This window comes from Peromyscus leucopus, chromosome 4 (genome assembly GCF_004664715.2).
Source record: "Peromyscus leucopus breed LL Stock chromosome 4, UCI_PerLeu_2.1, whole genome shotgun sequence".
NCBI classification, from domain to species: Eukaryota; Metazoa; Chordata; class Mammalia; order Rodentia; family Cricetidae; genus Peromyscus; species Peromyscus leucopus.
Window position 1 is genome coordinate 55,955,651 of NC_051066.1, and position 18,671 is coordinate 55,974,321.

The 18,671-nt window shown below is 38.5% G+C and overlaps 1 long non-coding RNA gene across 1 annotated transcript in view; it reads left to right on the top strand.

Annotated features, from left to right (window-relative positions):
* Positions 1-18,671, top strand: part of LOC119087858 — a 42,759-nt gene that overhangs the window by 20,355 nt on the left and 3,733 nt on the right. Inside the window, exons 2-3 of the long non-coding RNA XR_005091353.1 lie at positions 15,032-15,152; positions 16,171-16,358. This is a non-coding gene — a long non-coding RNA (uncharacterized LOC119087858). The remainder of the gene's footprint in view (positions 1-15,031; positions 15,153-16,170; positions 16,359-18,671) is intronic.

Here is an 18,671-nt window from a genome sequence, read left to right on the forward strand (position 1 = left end):
TATTGTGGCTGCTCTGTCTCTGACCCCAGAGAAGTTTATTAGCATGCACAATGTTTGTGGGAATACAATATCATAATTCACTATTATTATTATAATTGTTATAAGGCCAGTTAGCTAGGATAAGATGTTTTGGTGACTAAAGTGGACTTGAACACAGGGATCACCCAGAGTTCATTTCAAAAGACAGTGCAAATCAAGGCTTATGAAGGAAGGTGAATCTGGGATGGACTCTGATCATTTGGACAAGTAAGTAAGGAAATTGGCCAGTATGTTTGAAGTAACTTGTGTTAGGCATTGCATTAACTCTAAGTCTGTGATAACCCATGAATCACTCCTCCCTGTCTTCTGAGGTGAGATGTTGGCACTTGTTTCATCCTTTTTCTTTCTTTTTTTTAAAAATTTATTTATTTATTATGTATACAGAAGAGGGTGCCAGATCTCATTACAGATGGTTGTGAGCCACCATGTGGTTGCTGGGAATTGAACTCAGGACCTCTGGAAGAATAGTCAGTGCTCTTAACCTCTGAGCCATCTCTCCAGCCCTCATCCCTTTTTCTAGTGAAGAAACTGGGAGAGAGATTAGATAACTTGTTTGAGGTTACAGAGTTGGTTGGTCAAGACATTCATAGAATTGAAAAACTCAACCATTGTATTGCCCTCTTTTTTTTTTTCTTTTTTAAGAAAGTCATTAGCATCTTTGTGTTATGCCCAGAAAGCAGGAACAGAAGATGAACATTTGTAACCCTATGATGACTTAAGGAAAGAGGACAGCTTATCTGATTTGCGTACTGCCTTTAAAATCTGCATTTTTTGACTCTCTCCTCTCACCTCTCCCCACCTCCTTTCTCTCTACCACGCCCTCCTGTCCTTGCCCCGCCACTTGAGTCATGGTCTTACTCCATAGCCAAGATTGGCCTTGAATTGATGATTCCCCTGCTGTAGTCGCCCAAGTGCTGGGATTGCAGTCTGGCCATGGTGCTTGGCATGGCAGACCAGAAGCTTATCACTGTGCTTGTCGCTATGATTTCAATACTAGTAATTACAAAATGAGTTCCTTATATTTATACAGCATCCTTAGGTGTTTTTGCTTGCATGCAGAATTTAATTCCCCCGAGTGCCTTGTAAGACAAAAATCATGGTTTCCATGCTAAAATCTTGAAGGCAGCAGTAGAATTCTCAGACATAAAGCAGATACTAAGTCAGGGACAGACACTACCTTCCCTGGGTGTATGCTGTTTGTATCATTACAGCATCTCTCATTTACTCACAACTGTGTATCAGTCTGCTCTAGGATGCGCAACTGTAAGGAGGGTCTGTTGTAAGCAGAGTCTAAGCTCCATTCGATATATGCTGAAACAGTTCGTTGCAATATGCCCTGTTTCAATGAACTTTACTGTGACATTTTAGAAAAAGTCAGGGAATAGGGAGACCTATTCCTACTAATGTGAGAAGCTACAACAACAGTCTCATCAACATGACTGCCTAAACACAAGCTGAAAAACATGACACCGATAGGCACGCCAATGGGCAGGGAATAGCCCACGAGGCCTCAATCCTACACAGAGCTGTAGACAACTGTGGAATGCCAGAAACAGGAGAGTGGTCTTCCCAAGGAAAAGCACACCAACTGCTTGTCCAGTGCCAAACAGTCAGCCCTGAAAACATTCATACAAGGAACATTATAGATTGAGCAGAATATATTTAAGAATTAGTTTGTATATCTATATCCATATATGTATGCAATAACAATTAATAAAAAAAGGAGGTCCTGAATTTGAAGGAGAACAGGGATGGGTATATGGGAAGTTTTCAAGAGAGAAAAGGGAAGGGAGAAATATTATGAATCTATTATTATCTCAAAAATTAAAAAAAATATAAAAATTAAATAATAGTTCTTTAAGGAAATTCATAAACCAAGACACACACACACACACACACATCAATATATATATCAACTTTATATTTTTACATGAGCAATGTTCATTACTTCAAGGCTGGCAAAGGACATTTTCTTCAGAACACATTAGTATGGATGTCTGGTAAAACATGATCTCAAACTGAGTTTAATGCTTCATTGTTTTATGTTAGCTGGTGGGAGTAACAATCAATACAGAACATTTATATAGATGATAAAACAGTTAAAGTAGCATCATTGTGATGGCGTGGCAAAAATTATAGAGTTTAATTACACAGGAAACAAGTGGATTCAAGATAACCCTTTTTCACTTTGAAGGTTCAAGTGCTGACCTGTGTTGAAATTTGCCCAGCATAACCAACATGCAACAAAAATGAAATCAGAGAAGACCCCCGTGTTCCTGTACTTGGGTAGGCAAGGGTACTGTGTGCTTTGTAGTTCTTGTCAGCTTTTCATTTTTTTTCTACAGTGTGTTTTGTTGAAATGCAAACATATTGCCTCCATCATATTTAGGAGGATGGGAAACATATGGTTGGGTAAAGTAGCACGAGGGGGGGGGGAATTCAGGACTTTTCATTCATTTATTCCAAATGTAAACTGATGAGATCAGACCAGGTCATGTTGGAAGTTTCAGTTGGCTATCTAAGATCAAAATTCCAGGAGGTCATATTCATATATTCTAAGATGAACAGTCAACAGTTGCAATGCATATTTATGTATCATTCCCTTAAAATTTCCATTAAAGACAAAATAAAAAGGCAACTAATAAACATGCTTCCATACAAAAACTTAGAAACATACTTGCTACTTGCTTGTATTCCTTCCACAGTGTAGAAAAAAATATTTTCTAAAAAACGTAGCTTATGGCTCTCTTCTGGTGTGGAATTGGCAGCACAGCAGAAGCCTTTCTTGCTTCTGTGAGGAGAAAATCAAGACTCTGGTATATAACAAATAACACAAGCCCACAAGATCTGAGATTGAGTCCTGCTCACTTTCAAGCAGGCTTTTCACTCTTCATTGATGAAAAAGTATGTGATGTCCCTGTTCCACCTGCCCCTCATTGCTGTCTGTGTGGGATGATAGTCTGTGAGCTTATCAGGTGTCTCAGGGCATCTCCATCACATTCATTCTTTATACAAGGATTGGCAGATCAACAGTTCCTGTATTCTTTTCTTAATGACAAACTGAGTGATCCTTTAGTCCAATAAGAATGACCCAGGCAGTGTCAATGGGAAGACTTGGATGACAGCAGATGCCTTTTTTCATATCATTTTGGTTGTTATGGTATGAGTGGGTGTACTCTATCTTCCTTTGATTTCGTTCTCAGCTCCTTATAATTCTTGAATGGCAGGACTTTTGAGGATGTGTGTCCCAACAGACATTACTGAGGCTAAGATAAGGTTTACTTTGAGCATGCCGGTGCCTGGTTTTTTCTCACAATCTCTCAGGAAGAGTGGAATGTATTTACCATCATTCTTATCACTAGGTATGGCCGCCCGAGTATCCCACGCCAGCTTCATTCTGTTGTGAACCCACCATTGTAATACAAAATGTGTTGTGCTTTCTAACTTGTTTTGAGTTAGAAATCATAGAAGGCAGTGATGTTGGAGAGGTTGTGGTAGTAATGGAGTAAGGTTGTAACAAGAGGCGAAGATGTTTGTTGATTTCTATTCTCATTGTTTTGTGGTACTAGAGGCTTAAACCCAGGGGTGACTTTCATTCTTAAAGCTCTTCAGAGCTAAGAACATTTGCTCTATCTTACTTTTTTTAGACATAGTATTTGAGTAGAGCATGCAAATGACTCAATGACCAGAAAGCATGTAGATCTCTGTAAAAGTCTTCTTTACTGCCCTGACTCAATGTCTAATTCACATACATCCTATCTAATCCTGGCCAAAGAGGGACACTTCTTATAGGTTTCCTATGTGTTCTTTAAAAAAATCTATTCATGTTTATGTGTGTATGCCTGTGTAAGTGTGTGCACAGATGTGTGTGGGCCCTGCAGAAGCCAGTTACAGGTGGTTATGAGTGGCCCAACAGGGGTGCTGGGAACCAAACTTGGGTCCTCTGAAAAAACAGTATATGTCCTTTTCTACCTGGGGCATCTCTCCAGCCTCTCCTCTTTCTGCTTAAAGAGATTTATAAATGCAGCCCAGTCTGAGTGTATACATGTTTTATTCTTCAAAAACTCCAGAAATGGCAAAATAACATGCATTGATTGGTACACTGAATATTCCTTCTTAATATAGCTAAGCTTCATTTTTAGGCAATACTAGTCCATGGGACTTTGTGGGATTATTCTTTTGAAGTGTAAATCCTAAGGTCAGACTTCTGAATTCTTCTAGAGTCTTCCTCCAAGAACAGTGTGGAAAGCAGGGTGATTGGTTTTAAAGAGTTGAATAAATCAATGAAGGGTCTATAGTAGCATATTTTAGTCTTGAAGATGGGTCCACAAACTTTCCTGAATCTCAAAATTTCCTGATAGAACCCATTGTACATCCTGCTAATGTCCATTCTATTTTCTAATAAAAATGATGTGTGTGGACATATTTATACCTCTTCTACCTGACCACAATATTGGTTTTCTGATTTATGGTTTGACTTTCAAGAAAATTGTGAAGCTCTAGTCATCAAACCAGATGGCTAGACTTTATGACATAGTGAAGAGAAGTCACTACAAAGTTGGTATGTATCACAGAAACTTCAACACCCAGGCCTTATCTGCTTGTCTCTGTTCTTTGTAAGTACTTGTTTTTTTTTTTTTGGAAAGAAATCATCAGATTTATGTGTTTTGTCTTAATGTATTCAGCATGTTTCCAGCAGAGTTGGAACAGCTTCCTGTTACTAATGACAAAAAATAAAAATTGAAACCTAATTTTAAAAACACAGAAGTTATAGTCCTAACATTAAAAGTACATTATATATAGAACCATTTGACATTTCTTAATTCTTTACCCATTTAAAAAGTCACACACTGGTCACAGATACTGTTCAGATGGTTTTTAGTCATGCAAATTATTTCTCTCCTGACTGTGTAATTACATGATGGACTGATTTCTAGAGTATCATATACTTAATGTGGGTTTCTAAAAAATGCTTTAATCATATAATTGCTAGTTTATCAAGTAGAAAATATAGGTCTGAGAACACTCTCATTATGTCATTATTTTCCACAAAAGACTGTGAAACACACTGAAGAGGCCATTATGAGGCAAATAATAGTTTTCTATAGTGTCTAAATTTGAAAGGATTTAAATAAATAAAAAGAATAAAATAGAAAAATGGCTAAAAGTAAAGTGTTTAAACTGTGTCTATTACACCACATCTTTGTGTTAAGACCAGGACAGACAGAGGAGAAGATGGAGACGAGCGTGGTGAGACAGGCAAGTGAGCTGGTCAAAGAAGGACATTAGCGTCGAGTAAGAGATTGACTTGTGCTCTGTGAGGAAGTGAAAAAGAAAAGCAGCGCATGTGGGACTTCCTACTGCCATTCTAATCCAGGCGCATTGTTTTTGTGCTACTTAATAATGACTGTACCATGGTTAAGTGTGACTGGAATAATCATTTATCAGTGGGCATGTGGCATACACTCATAATCCCAGCATGGAGGGTGCCAAAGCAGGAGGAAGAACCACAGGGAATTCAAGGTCAGTCCAGGCAACATAGTGAGCTCAAGGCCAGTCTGGGATACACAGCAAAACTTTACACACACACACACACACACACACACACACACACACACACACACACATGCAAAAACAAACAAAACAAAACAAAACAAAAAACCCTAAATCTAATTATAAAAGAATCATTTATATTCATTTGGTTTCTATCCAGCAAAACAGGGGAATATACTCTGGAATGAATAAATGATCAAATTCAAATTCAGTCATACATAATTAAAAAATTTACAAAACCACTTTTTAAATTTAATGAATGGCATAAGAGAGCAAATGAACATCTGTTTCAACCAAGTTTAGTAAAGGTGAAGGCAGACTGCTCCCTTTGCTGGCTTAGGATAAGAAGACTGCTAAAAAGTCAGTTTTTCAAGCTATGTCTGACATGTACACACACAAACACACACACACACACAAAGTTGTTACACATATACACACCATAAATATGTCTCACACACAAAGATGTCACACACAAAGATGTAAAACACACACACACACACCACAAAGTTGTCACATATATATAGACAAAAACATCATACAGATACACACACACATTCACACTATACAAATGTCACATGGTTATATTATTTGCGCCTCAATGCTTGCTTACTTGGTTGGTGTGCTGTTTTTGCCTTGCAGTGTACTTTATACGTTGTCTTTGCCTTGAGCCTTTGGATGGTGAAGGCCCATACTCTGAGATATTTAAACTTACCCTACAGACAGCCATTTTTTTTTTTCACATTAATCCTGTAACCAGAGCAGGTGACATTTAGTGAAGTACTTTTTAAACATTCAAAAGCTTCTTTCTTTGGGTGTGTTATTTGTTGCTGTGCCTTAATTACAGGCAAAAAATATTGGGACATTTGTAGTTGAGGGAAAGAAGTTGATAAACAATTAGCTTTGAAATTTGAAAATTCATAGATCACCATACTCTAAAACCAAGGTTATTGCTAATTTGCTTACTTTCTAAAAATTAATTAATTTTAATATTATATCTCTATAAAATTTAGAAAGGCCAAAGTGAAAGTACAAAAAGTATAAATAGGCAAGCTTTGAGTAAAATTAAAAAATACAAGAACAATAAAAGTCCCTAAACAGAAGCAAAACAATATACAAAAACAAGCAAAACAGATCAACTCCTCATAAAACATGGCCATAGAAGTTTAGACAAGGGAACTGCGAGACTCAAACTGAAGTACACAGATGCATGGAGATGCCCTTAGCAAAACTGATTAGGGATCAAATCTGGATGTTTTCACTGGAGCCCACCTGCAATATATTTCATTTTTTTTTCAATGAGGAAATATTCATTGTATGCTCTACATTAGTCTAATTGCTAAAGCTTCAGCGCTAACAATAAGAGGTTCCGGAAGTCCCTGCACTGCTAGTCACGGTGTGGTAGTGAAGACTGATAAGTATGCAAATAATGAAAGTGCAACGGTGGAGTTACATTCAGGTGGTAGACATCTGAGGAATAAGCAAAGCGGCCACCTCCTGTCCCTACCCACTCGGCTGACTGAGAGGAGAGCATAGAATCAGGAAAGGATCCTGGGGAGCAGGCACTGAATATGAGGTGTTTGGCAGAGTGGAGTTTGTACAGAGATAATCAGGTCTCACTATCTGGGCCTCAAGGTCCACAGACTGGCCTTTCTGCACTGTGGCTGTGTTATCTAGGAGGCAGACAGCATGAACAATGTAGGCAATGGTCAGACCACAGCTCTGTGTTCGGACTTTATTCTGAAGAGAACAAAATCATATGGGAATTTTAAATCCTCTGCTTTACAGAGGTCTTTCTCCTATTTTCATGGTATATGAAGTGGAAAAAAAATGGAACTTCAAGCAGACCAGTTCTGTTTTATAATATTCTAGAGTTTCCTCACAGATCTTCAGAAAATTAATGGGAAGGTGTAATAATTCTGGTCTCTACAGAAAGACAAGCTGGTGGCGGAAAACAGAATGGATGGATTCCTGGAGAAGAAAAGCAGTAAGTGTTCTTCCAACCTTGCAGCCAGTAGGAAACCTGGAAGCTCCACTGAGCACACAGGCACAAAGTGCTCAAGGTTGTTGAGTTATCACCAAGGGCTCCTGAAGAAGTGGATGTTTGATTTGAGGAACTCATTTGCAGATCATTAACTAAACCCATTTGGCGGTTTTACTTTTTATCAGAAGTCATTTGTGATGGTTAGATTATTACTATTACAACAGCCACAGTGAAGAAATAGACAGGGTAAATATACAGACAGGGTGAACTCAAGATGGAGGAGTCTAATAAAAGACAGCAAGCTACTCTTCAGCTAAAACAATAAGCAACTGTATAAGAACTTGGTTAATAATGAAAATTACAGGGCAGTTCTAGACCAGGGAAAACATTTGAAGTGTTCACCATCAGTTTTCCCCACACTACTTTCAGATGTCAAATTATGCTCTATCGTCCCTCTTAGGCATACTACCTAGCTCTTGGCAATGAGAGGCATACTGTCATTCTTCTTGGTTCAACTCTAAGTCAAACACAGCAGAATTCTAAGATTTCAAAACTGTTTAACTTGAATCCCAAGTTGTTCTCAGCCATAACCCAACAGGGCCATGGCGGTCTTGACATCTTAGGGACTTTTATAACTTGTGATTGTTGGAGGGATTCCATTTTGGGGTATGCTGTTTTTTGTGCTCAGTCTTCATGGTGAGACTCTCGCGGAGTCCTTTCAGGAACCACAGCTGTGAACATGTGACTCATTTATCTTTCACCTTACTTTACACCCTTTTCTTCAAACATTTATGTTATATTCACACCTATTAGCAAACTGCATATCTTCCCAGGCCTGCCCTGGTGTTATATATGTATTTTTTTTTTGTCACCCGCTGTTAACTGGGCTTCACAATTGACTTTGCATCCCCCAGCTCTTTAGTTTTCTTTTCTCAGACTCTTTGCCCTGCATCACTTGTTGCTTGGCCCAGTGAAACTGCTGCTCTGCCAAACGCCGTGCGAAAACAATGACGTTTCTGTTTGCAGTCGCTGCTCGACACACCAGACTATAGAGGAATGGTACAGATAAGAAAACTACAGCTCATTTCTGGAAAGTTATATTCTCAGCGCAAAGAGGAGTATCAGGCAGCAGCTTGTGCAGTGACCATGTCAAGCTGTCAATTCTGTGTCTTTTTCATTTGTTGTAGGAAATAAAGATAGATTTATCAAACACAAGTGTGCTGGTGCATGCCTGATTCAACTTTTAAAAAATTATTTTAATCCTTAAAATGTTTTCCTTCTTTCTTTCTTTCTTTCTTTCTTTCTTTCTTTCTTTCTTTCTTTCTTTCTTTCTTTCTTCCTTCCTTCCTTCTCTTCTTCTTCTTTTCTCTCTGTCTCTCTGTCTCTCTGTCTCTCTCTGTCTCTTTCTTCTCTCTCTCTCTCTCTCTCTCTCTCTCTCTCTCTCTCTCTCTCTCTCTCTCTCTCTCCTTCATGAGAGGGACTTACTGCACAGCCCAGGCTAGCCTGAAACTCATGATGATCCTTTTGCTCAGCCCCTGGGTGATGGGATTATAGATTTATGCTGACAACAATGTATTTCTCTTAACAAGAAATTCTTCCAGTCTCCCCTATTTCAATATTCCTTATCAGTCTCCACCTTATTTTTCTTTTTATTGAAAATAGATTTTCTCATACAGTATATCTTGATTACAGTTTCCTCTTCCTCTACTGCCTCCTAGTTTCTTTCTACCACCCTTCCCCTCTGAATCCACTTCCTTTCTGGCTCTTGTTAGAAAAGAACAGGCTTCTTAGGAGATAACAACCAAACATGACGACACAAAATATAATAAGATAAAACAAAATCCATCACACCAACGTTGGACAAGGCAACCAATCAAAAGGAAAAGAGATCCAAGAGCAGGCACAAGAATCAGAGACCCACTAGTTCACACACTCAAGAGTCCCATAAAAATACTAAGCGGAAAGCTAGAATATATAGTAGGCAGAAGACCTGGTGTAGACCTGTGTTGGTCCTGTACTTGCTGAGTCAGTCTCTGAGTTCATATGAGCCTTGCTAATTTCATTCAGAGGGACTTATTCTCCTAGTATCCTCCATCCTCTCTGGCTCTTACACTCTTTCCACCTCATCTTCTGAGGGACTCTCTGAGCTATGATGGAAAGGATTTGATGGGGGATATCCCATTTAAAGCTATGTGTTCTGAGAACTCTCTCTCTTTCTCTCTCTCTCTCTCTCTCTCTCTCTCTCTCTCTCTCTCTCTCTCTCTCTCTGTATGTGTGTGTGTGTGTAATGTCTGTGGGTCTAAACATCTGTTCCCATCTGCTGCAGGAAGAAGCTTCTCTGATGATGACTGGATAAAACACTTATCTATAAATATATCATATCATACGGTGTCATTTTATTGCTACATTTTTTTTCTTTAAAGACCAGTAGTGTTTGGTCTCTGGACTATCTAGTCTCTGGTTCTGAGTCATCCAAACAATGTTGGATATGTGTTCCATCTAGTGTAGTGAGCTTAAGTCAAATCAGACATTGGTTGGCAACAGAAGTTCTGTGCCACCATCACCCTAGCATATTTTTCAGGCAGAATAGATTGTAGGTCAAAGGTTTTGTGGCTGGGTTGGTATTTATGTTTCTTTTGGGGTGAAGGCTTCACATACACACCAGCTCAACTTTCCCTTGTTCAATGAGCTGTTCAGGTGTTGTCCTCAGCAATGGGGCCCTGCTGTTAGTCTGCAGAGAGCAACTGACCATCTTGGCGACAGCCTGAGTTGTGTGGGGATTTGCGTGGGCGTGGGATCCGATCCCCTCGTCGTCAACAGCTCAATTGAAAGCAACCCAATCCTGGATCTGGAAGCCTCATTTGGTGGCAAAAGATGGCAGTTGGGACTCCATCTCCCCCATTATTAGGAGACCTTATTAGGATTCCCTTTACATATTTTAGAAAGCTTCCACTGCAGTAGGTTTCAATCTCTCAAATGCCCCTCAATTCCAGCAGTATCTCCCAGCATTCCCTTCATTAACCCTATTTTCCATCTCCCTCCCCACCTGTTACCACCTCCAACCTCCTGTCCACCCATAACATCTATTCTACTTTTTCCTTCTTCCTAGGGAGATCCATGTGTCATCCCTAGTCCCTTGCTCTATACCTAGCCTCCTTGGGTCTACAGATCATAGGTTGTTATGTAATGGTTAATATCCACATGTAGGTGAACACATGCTGTCATGATTTGAATAGGAATGGTCTCCTTAGGCTCACAATGCTTGATCATTAGGGAGTGGTGCTGCTTGCAGGGAGTGTGGCCTTGTGGAGTAGTGTGGCCTTGTTGGAGGAAGTGTGTTACTGGAGGCATGCTTTAGGGTTTCAGAAGCAGGAGTCAGGCCCAGTGGCTCTCTTTCTCTTCTTCCTTCTGCCTTCAGATCCAGATGTAGAACTCTCAGATCCTCCAGCACCATGTCTGCCTGTGTGATGCCATGCTTCCTGCCATGCTGACAATACACTAAACCTCTGAAACTGTAAATGCTTTCCTTTATAAGACTTGCCACATGGTGTCTCTTCACAGCAATAGAACATTGGCTAAGATGCATACTATATTTATCTCTCTGGGTCTGGGTTTCCTCACTCAGGATGATTTTTTTTCCTAGTTACATCCATTTGCCTGAAAATTTCATGATGTCATTTTTTAAAGAGCTGAGTAACACTCCATTGTATATATGTATCACATTTTTAAAAAATCCATTCTTCTGTTGAGGGATATCTAGGTTGTTTGCAATTTCTGGCTATTATGAATAGGACAGCAATGAACATGGTTGAACAAATGTCCTTGTGGTAGTGTCCTTTGAATATATGCCCAAGACAGGAATAAGGGAAACACTCATCCATTGCTGATGTGAGTGCAAACATGTACAACATGTACAGCCACTATGGAAATCAATATGGCTCAGAAAGTTGGGAATTGGTCTACCTCAAGATTTGGGCATATATCTACCTTTTTTTTTTTTTTTTTTTAAACATAGGTTTTCGTACAGGAACACATTTATTTGGCTAGGATAACTGGCCAGTTTATTCTAGGAATCCACCTTCCCCCTCCATCCCCCAATGCTGTGTTTACAAATGTGTACAACTAGGGATCTGAACTTAGGGCCTCATGCTTATATAACAAGCAAGCATCAACCAAGTCATTCCCCAGCTTTCAGACTGTATATCTTAAGAACATAGTTTATTTCCATATTTTTACCTTTATATGTTTTACATTTTTATGATGCTGGGGATTGAACCTAGTGTCTTCTGAATGCCAGGCAAGTGCTCTAGCCCTGAGCTACATTCTCAACACTAACACTATCTACTTTTATCCAGCAGAAGCAAGCTTATCCGGGCAAAATATTAAGTTAAGCTCATTTACTTTGAAAATGAATTAAATGGTCCACGAATAAGCTATATGCTTCTATTTATAGGCCAAATATTTATAATACATAAAATTATAAGTGTGAAGGTTACTTATTAAAGACTGGTGGTTTCTACTTTAATACAATCACAGGATAATTCAAGTCATATACGTTTATGTAACTTGGGTTAGTATGAAATATTTAATACCTAATGTAGCACAGGCAGCAACCAATCATTAGGGACACAAGCTACTTCCCTGGGTGCTAGCTAGCATACCATTAACTGTTAGAATCAAAAAGTAACAATGCATTTGTTTTACCAGTGTGCTTTCATGCTATTTAAGCATTGCTACGTCACTTACAACAAAGGACTAATTTGTAAATTATATCTTCTTAGAGTATTCTACATAAACAAATAAGCTGGTTTAACAAAGTATTTTCACACTTACTGTTGACTGAAATGAACAGTCATAATTCTTATACAATCACATAACAGTCAAGGTCAAAGTTAGGCTGACTGTGGGGAAGCCTTAGAATGGCTGTTATCATTAGACTTGTTATTGCAGGTACTCTATGGCTTTGGTGCCAAGGATGTTTTGAATATAGAACATGTGATTAAAGTACATTGAATTGTAATTATCAGTTACAATTATACTCATAAAAATCAGTTTGAATCTTAAGTCATTACAAATATGTGCATAGTGCACATATTTGTAATGACTTATGTGCTATAATATTATGTATGCATTGCATATATAATGTGCTCAATTATGTTATTGATTTAGTTTGTATATGAAATGTTCACCATGGTCTGGGCTTAAATTCTTGGTCTCTAGCAAGTGAAGATATTTTGGGAGGTGGTGGAAACTTCACAGGGTGGAGCCTACTTGAGAGTAGGAGGAAGTAGCAAGCAAGCTTTTAAAGCTTATGTCTCATTTCCAGGGGCCCCTTTCCATCTCTGATCACCATTAGCCATGAATAAAAAAAAAAACTTTCTTCATTTTATGTACCAACTATCAGGATGTTTGACTTGAATTATGGGGGCCACTAGGTATGGGCTGAAAACTGTGCAACAGTGATCTAAGTAAATGTTTCTTTTATTAATAGTGTTTTATGTCAAACATTCTTTAAAAAGCAACTAAAAGTCTGGCTAATACAGTTATAATTTCTCTAATAAAATATATTTATGTTATATATATGATTGATAGCCAAGTTATACATGATTATTTATGCTTATTTTATATATAATTGCTATATGTTTATATGCATAAATAAGACTATGTAATTGTATGTATAATCAGTAATAAATAACTGTATAGCATATTTAATAAGCACATTTTTATGTAATACAAATGCTCCTCTCCTTACAATGGGGATATATTCTGATAAGCCTATTGTGAGTCGAAAAGAATCTCATTTAAGTGAAAGTGCATTTCGACCTCAGCACTGCATAGCACAGTCAACTGCGGAGTAGCAGCATCACCTGGTGATGGTGCAGCCAACAAGAAGCTGAAGCTGAGAGCTGTGGCCAGCACCGTGAGAACAGAGCATACTCTGCTAGCCAGGGAAAGGTCAGAACTCGACAGTGGAAGAATGATGTCCATTGAGTGTATACTACTTCCCCGCCATTATAAAAGTGAAAACTCATAAGCCAGCTTCAACAGAGGCTTACCTTTTGGTGTCACTTGATTAAATACAATGTGTCACTGTACTTTATAAAAATAGAGACAGGGGTGCACTGTGGCACAACCATGGGAGTCAGTGCCACACGTTCCAGAGTGTATTTTACTTAATGTCTAAGTCATCTTGGCCTTAGTATGGGGGGAGAATAGCATCCTTTCAGAATCTTTTGAGACTGAAATAAAGGAGTGCATACACAGTACCTACTGGGGTGGCTGGCAATGGCTGTGTACACTGTGTGACAGAGGAGAAGGAGAGCGAGAGCAAGGAACAGCAGCAATAAGCACACTAGGAGAGTGGAGGGAGTCCCTGGCATGGTCCCAATTCTGGTGGTCACATTGAAATTCTCTAGAAAAATAATCAGTTTCAAAGGCAAACAATGGATTAAAAGTGCTAAAATAAATACTGAGTTTTATAATCCAGCATTGCTTTAGTTATTTTTCAGTAAGTCGTGGTGGTAAGACTTAAGAGAATAAGAATGTTCTCTCTATAGGAGAGGGTAATTGTGGACACTTCAGTCTTGGTATATGTTTGTGATTGCATGGTTCTTAGTGAAGTCACTGTGTGGCAGGAGAATACTGACTTAAAAGTACTTTCCAGTTTTCAAGGGCTCACCTCATGGTTACACTTGAGACTAACAAGTGTAACCCCAAAGGACTGGTGTATAAACCATGCCAGAAAGTCAAAGCTTATCAAACAATATTTGCCTGAGACCCCTTTAGTCAGTATGGGATTCCTCATGTGACTGTGGCAGCGACACTCTGAACAACAGTGGGAAAGACACACTGCTCACTGTGACTCCTAAACACAGAAGCCAGTCAGCATTAGTGGGTTCACATCCAGACATTTAAGGCAGGACTTCAGGAATCTTGTTGAGTACTTGAAACATAAATTGGGCATTAAACATATAGCATTTTCATTTCACCAAAGATTAATAGTTATAGGGAAAAAAGATGTTCATGACTAAGAACACTGGAAACTGAAAAAATGGTTTTGGCACCCACAATTAAAACAAGGCACATTCTAGTAAATTTACTAGAGAACTAGTAAATTAACAAAGGATTAAAAAAGAAAAAAACTGATTAGAATGCAAATAAGTAGGTAATATGAGGAAAAAGTAAAGATGCTTTTTGCACAAAAGGATCATACTATAGGTTTGTAATATGATATTCAAGAAGACTGGAAAATATTTCTGTGATAGAATATAAGAGAATTTCTGACATGGGTTGCATGTAATATGACTTTAAAGCAAGAAACTGCAGTGATTTCCCAAAGTCCCTCTGAGTCTTGTGATGCTCTTAGGTTCTTTGACGATGTTCTTGAGCTCTTTGGTGGAGGTTATGTGTGGGGTATGAAATTATAAAGGATTTACAACAACATTTGAACTACTGCAGGGAATGGACTGTGCTGTTCCAGCGAGCTACTGTAGTATAATCGCTGTAGATACTTCATGCTTCACTTTGGAAGACTCAGGAAGCTGAAAACTCCACCCACACAGTAATCATTATGGAGCTGGTGAGTCTACAGATGCAGTTACAGAGAAGAGAAACTGCTTATCAGGCTGTACCACTTGTATGTGTCAACCAGCAAGGGTCTTGAGCTGAGTTTATCAGTCACAATGGGATATGAGCCTGGCCAAGTTGTTGCCTCCACAGTTTTTGGTATAACTGACTCCATATTCTAGGGGCTAGATTTCCAGTGTAATTTCAGTTTTCTAGCTCAGACAGTAAACAATTATGCTTTGGGATTGTCTTCTGCCAGTATAACTACAGACTACAAGTTATGACAGTCAAAGAAATGACCATGGGAAATGATGACATGTTAGCCTTTGTTGTTGTGGGAGGAAAGAGGGTGAGCGAAGATGATACTTCAAAATCTTTCTTTTGACCTTGATTTAGGCTAGAATCCAGAAAAAAAAAAAACTGCTGCCACTGTGGGAATGTGAAACTTCATGATTTGGACCAACGCAATTGCAATATGCCAAAGGAATAGTTTATGGTCTCCTGACAATATGGGTGCTCAAGACTCAGCCAACAGTGCTAAGCTACCAACAAAGTTAAAATGTGTTCACAGATGTTGCCTTTTATTTATTGCACATGAATTATACATTTGGGAAAATATACAACAGGAGTTGTTAACATTATTAGGCATTAAAGAGAAAAATGTTGGAAATTATTTTTTATAGATTAGTAACAATGTGATCCCAGTGAATCTTGCATTGAAACTGCCCACTTCAGATGGTGACTGCCCTTAAGGCCCATCTGTTTGGATCAGATGAAGAGGGTCTGCTGGGATGAAGTGATTGGAATCCTGGGACTGCAGCTACATCTGATGATGAAGACATTATCAGCTCTATTTACAAACACAGCTGTGGCAGGGTTCTTTAGGGGCATAGAATCAAGAAAATGCATGCACATTCATGCATACATCCCATATGTGTGTGTGTGTGTGTGTGTGTGTGTGTGTGTGTGTGTGTGTGATATGTATATATAATTATATATGTGGACTCACTATACAGTATATTGTCTGGTAGACTGGAGACTGTATGCTCTTCTGCATGCTGAAGACCTAGAACCCTGGCAGCTGTTTAGTACCAGAAGCTGGAGGCCTCGGAACAAAGGGAACCAATGATGAGGCCCCAGTGGAAAGCTGAAGGCCTGAAAAAACCCCTGGATGATTCTGCACTGAGAAGCCAAAGACACTGGAAACTGATGCCCATGGGTAAGGGGTATAGTTATGGCTCTACATATACTTGCTTAGGAAGAAGGGAGTGTTTCTGCATTGGCTTACTTCCATTTTTCAGTTGTATTTCATCCATACTATACAGTCTATTGGATGGTGCTGCACAAATTCAGGGTGGGTGTTTCTTTCTCAATTGTTGTTCCACACATTAGTCTTGTATTTGAAGCCCCTCACAGACTCACTTAGAAGTGTGCCTTACTAATCCAGGTGTCTCTCAGTCCAGTCAATTTGATAATCAAGATTAAACATCACAGCAGTCTACTGGTAAGGCTGAATGTCTCATGGATTAATGGATCAAAGGAACAGGTATAGCTATGTTGATACCTGGAAAGTTTGCAGCCCTGAGCATGGTTAAAAGGAAATTTTGGGTTTGCAAGTTTCCTTATCAAATGGTGGCATATTGCAAATATATAAGAAGTCTTACTTTTGCTTTTGTATTTACTAAATCACATTGTTTCATACTGTTTTGTTGGAGAAATATGGTTTCCAATCTTTAGTGAAAAGTTACTCAGTTTAATTTTTCTCACTGTCACACCTTTACTAGTGGGAAAATAGGTAAGTCAGCATGCATTTTATCTGGGTTTTAGAATGAAGGACAGTGAGAGATGAAGGAAGAATGGTAATCTCAGTTAGGATGAATTGTCGGATGGAATCATAACGATATTGGATCTTACCTTTAATACTACTAGGGAACAAATAAAGGGAAAAGAGAAGCATCATGAACAAGGATGGGATGGGAGGGGTGTGTTAGCATCAGATTGCTTTCTGGTTATCCCTGGATACTGATCTACACTGTTACATCCCACAGCAAGAGTTATACTTGATTAGAACAAATCAATTTTATAGGTAGTTCCAGTGTCCTACCTGGAACATTAAGAAATATGTTTATTGTGTGGCTCCTGTAGATATCAGTATATGCAATTTCCAACTGAAGTGTACCTTCAAGTGTCATGTATCACACATGTTTTTATGCTTCATAAATATCACCAGGCCTCACCAACATATAACTTTGAGTAAAATGGTTCTACAAGATTGTAGTAGATCTGAAAAATTCCTATTGTGTAGTGACATCATAGTCATTGTATCACTATGGTACAATACATTATTAAAATGTTTAAGGAAAAACAAACAAACAAACAAACAAAAACCCCGTACTTTGTTACTGGTCATAAAAGTGTGTTTAGCACCTGGGCAGTAATCCCAGCACTGGGGAGGCAGAGGCAGGCAGATCTCTGTGAGTTAGAGGCCAGCCTGGTCTACAGAGCGAGATCCAGGACAGGCACCACAACTACACAGAGAAACCCTGTCACAAAAAACAAAACAAACAAACAAACAAAAAAGATGTGGCTAGCACATGAAATTACTTACAGTATAGCACACAAATTTGAGTGATAATAAATTATCAATAACATACAAATTTATATTTTTTTGTGGTTTTACAGTGTACTTTTTCTACCCTGTCTGAAAACAAGTCAAACACAAAAACCCAAAATAAGTCAAGAAAATAAAAAGGATCAACTAACAGGAAGAGGGCACACACAAGGCCCACCCCTGATTCTGTTTATGCACTTCCCACCAAATCAGACTCTTCTCTCATCTACCAGTTCTTATTTCTACTCCCTGTCCTAAGGATCCATTAGTGAGATTGGATGTACTTTTTGAATGGTAAAGCTGGAAAGGTTTGCCAAATGTTTTGCAGACTATACACAGGTGTAACTTACCCACTGTCACCAAATGTAAGAGGCTATCTGCACCTGTCTTAGCTGAAATGAAAATATATGTAGAAACAGCTAGGGAGCTGAAACATGCTGTTAGAGACAATATGTTAAGTAATTCTTAAAAGTCACAGTTTAATGTAAAGGGAACAGTATACTAGAAAACTCAGTGCCAATCTTCACATTGTTCTTTAGTTAAAGATATTTTGCAGTATCTAGAAAACAAAAGATTTTTAATTCCATAATTTCTCTGTAGAAAATGACTGTGGGATGTAGTATGGCATTGTAGGTGTGTGTCTTTTCCTATTGGCTGGGTTTAGAATATGCTAGTGGCAAGATTTATTAATATTTTATCTAATATTTAGTTTGAATATTTTATCTCCATGTGGAGACATGGATAAAACTGTTGATTGTAATGGAAATGTGAAATGACTTTTATTTCTCGCTGGCACCTTGGCTTGATTTCTGGAAAGCAAGGATCTTAGTTAACTCTAAGTATTACTTTGAAAGGAAAGCCACTAAAAGGACTAATCTTTAAATCTAAATCATATACATAGAAGATTATTTAAGCAAATGG